The 3,204-nt window shown below is 41.6% G+C and overlaps 1 pseudogene; it reads left to right on the top strand.

Moving 5' to 3' along the window:
• The first annotated feature begins 259 nt into the window (after positions 1 to 259).
• LOC141981952 (GTPase IMAP family member 2-like) lies at positions 260 to 1,007 on the top strand (annotated as a pseudogene).
• Positions 1,008 to 3,204: the final 2,197 nt, after the last annotated feature.

The raw sequence follows: 3,204 nt of genomic DNA on the forward strand, positions 1-3,204 counted from the left end.
TATCCCAGTCTTGGTGTGTGCTTGAATGGAGAATGATAGATTTGCTAAATTGTGTTGTGGTTTAATGATGTGGCTGAATAATCATTAATAAGGATAAAACAAGAAAGCGGATTCCACTGATTCATCTAATCTGAATCAGTGTCCCCACTGGTAAAAGACTAGTGTTCTGACCCATCCTGGGCCTCACAGCTATAATTATAGGAGTAGAAGTACTGCTCAGGTTCTTACTATGTCAGACTTGCTCCCAGCAGACCCAGATATGGGATCAGAACTGAGACTCATCCTCGATGGGAAAAGTGCGACAGGAAACTCCATCCTTGTCAAAGAAAAGTTTGTGTCCAAGCTCTGGGCAAAGTCAGTAACTTTGACTTGTGAAAAGGGGCAAAGGAGCTGGAATGGGAGGGAGCTTGTGGTTATTGACACACCTGCCATTTTTGACAGAAAGGTTTGTGATACAATAACCTCAAGAGATTGGTCGCTGTATCGCACTCTCTGCCCCTGGCTCCCACGCTCTGCTGCTGGTGACCCAGCTGGGCCGTTACACTGAGGAAGACAAGGACACAGTGAAACAAATACAGGAGATTTTTGGAGTTGAAGCCGTGAGGCACATGACTGTCCTGTTCACTTTTAAAGAAGATTTAGGGGTTGACTCACTGCGTGACTACATGAGATACTCAGATAATAAAGATCTTAAGGGGCTGATTCAGATGCATGGGGACCAATATTGCGCTTTCAATAACAAAACAACTGGAGCAGAACAGGCTGAACAGGTTTCTGAGCTGACTGAAGTGATCCAGGGAATGGTTCAGGAGAATGGGGGCAGGTATATCAGTGAGATCTATGTAACTGAACAAAACGGGAGACGCCCGCTGGGAATAAATAAAACAGCCGCAGTGAAGGCCGTGAAAGCAGGTGGTACAAAGTATAGTGACGTTATTTTGGGCTTCGGGGTTGCTGCAGATTGTATAGTTGTTGTTGTATTCCTCCTGATTTATCTCCCTCATTAACAGCCATTAATAAAGTTTCATTGCAACCTAACCCGACTGCTTCCCAAACCCTGCCTCTCAGCTTCTCCGGCACCTCACTCTTATGCTAGTGCAGCACGTTCATACAAAATACAAGTAATAATGTTAATATTTCTTCCTTATTAACATTATGTATTATAATAATATCGAGTTCTTATATAGAGCTTTTCATAAGTAGATCTCAAAGTGCTTCACAAAGGAGGCTGGTATCATTCTCCCCATTTTACAGATGGGGAAATTAAGGCTCAGAGAGGTGACGTGATTTGCTCATAGTCACTCCGCAGGCGAGTGGCAGAACTGGGAATAGTCCAGTGGTCCAGCCATGAGGCCTCAATATTAGGTTGCTTTAAAGAGTCTCGATCAAACTCTGCCCTCACTTACCCTGCATTTGCAATAGTTTGAGTCCATTAATTTAAGTGAAGTAATCTGGATTATGGCCATGTAACTGCTCCCAGTTTCTCTGGAGTTGCAGTGGGGTAGCTCTTTTAATTTCAGTGGAGTATTGTGAATTTACAGTTATGCAACAGACTACAATGTAGCCTTATGAATAGAGGTGTCAAATAACTTCAGTTATTTTGTAAATTTACAGTAGTTCAAACTCTGTGAAATTGAACATTGTAAAGTTTCCACTAAAAATTAAATCTTGAACATTTAGAGGGCCAAATTTAGACCTGTGAGTAGATGGAAACTCCATTGGCTTCAGTTACACAAGGAATTAATGTGGCCCATTCAGTGTACCCTCATTTGATATTTTGAAAGGAAAGTGTGTAAAATCACCAGAGATATGTGTATGAAATATGGTAATATATGGAACTGTTACTTTAAAAAAATAAACTTCACTTTCTTTCTCAGTTAGAACTGCTGCCAAATACAATGGCAATTTCCCCTGAATAGAGAGATCAGCATTTGTCCAGTACCTTGTGTGAACAAATCATGAGAACATTAAAAACTTTTCTAAAGATGAATCCATGTAATAGAACATCTGGCAGTGCTGATTCAGGGAATGCAATTCATTTTTGTGGAGATTTCTGTTTCCAGGCTCTCTGAGCTCAGTGATTTTTCAGGACTGCGGGGTACATAAATATGCAAACAAAAGATGTCACTCTGGTTTTGATGCACAGTTCTGCTTCTTTAAGTGTAAAGGTGTCACCATAGCCTGTCTGCAAGGGCAGTGCTGTGAGGCAGTTCAAGATGGAGGATGTTCCAGAGACTGAAGCTGGGCTGTTACTCACTTAGAAACTTTATATTTGTTCTGATTTTTTGCTGTTTTTTCTTAATCAGAAATAAAGTTATAGAGATTGAAGTTTGGTATTTTTCTTAATGCATAAAGATGAAAGATAACAGAATCTGAGAATAGAAAAGTGAAACCACAAATTGCTAACAAAATGTAGAAGCAGGGAGAAATCTTCTGTGTTTCATGTACTGCATTTTGGGTAATAACATGAGAGGAATCTGTGACAGGTTAGACCCCTTTGGGATGCCACCTGACGTACCATGGTTTCACTGAGCCTCTCCTGCCCAGCCAGCCTGGATTCCCTCTCCCTGTTTTGCTGAATTAGGCTCTCCGGCCTCTTGCAGCACACACACAGGTAGGGTCACAACCAACTGCTGACACAGACTGAAGTCAGCTCTGTGTGAAAGGGCACCAGCAGCACTCATGTGCACACCCCCTTTGTGTGCCCAAAATAACACTGTCTTGCTCTGTATAGGAAGATCCGCACAGTGCAAACTCATAAAAATTCACCCTCTCCATCAGTGTGAAGCGAGATATGCACAGCCTCTCCCACCCCCCAATTATAAATTGCACAAACTGGGTTTAATAATAAACAAAACAAATTAACTATAAAATGCAGATTTTAAGTGATTATAAGAGACAGGCAACAAAATAAAGCAGATTACCTTAGTAAATAAACAGAAACCACAAACTGATCTTAACACACTAGATAGGTAGGATACAAATTAGCAAATTCTCACCCTGAGTGATAATCAGGCTGGCAGATTTTTAAGGCACAAGCTGCCTTGGCTTTCCCAGGTTTTCATACACAGGCTAAAAATCTTAGCCCGGGACCATCACTTCCCCCAGTTCAGTCTTTGTTCTCCAGGTGTTTCCAGGTGTGTTTTTGCAGGGAGAATGAGGTCCCCTCATGTTGTCATTGTCCCCCTTTTATATCTTTCCCTC

This window comes from Natator depressus, chromosome 2 (genome assembly GCF_965152275.1).
Source record: "Natator depressus isolate rNatDep1 chromosome 2, rNatDep2.hap1, whole genome shotgun sequence".
Lineage (NCBI taxonomy): Eukaryota > Metazoa > Chordata > Testudines > Cheloniidae > Natator > Natator depressus.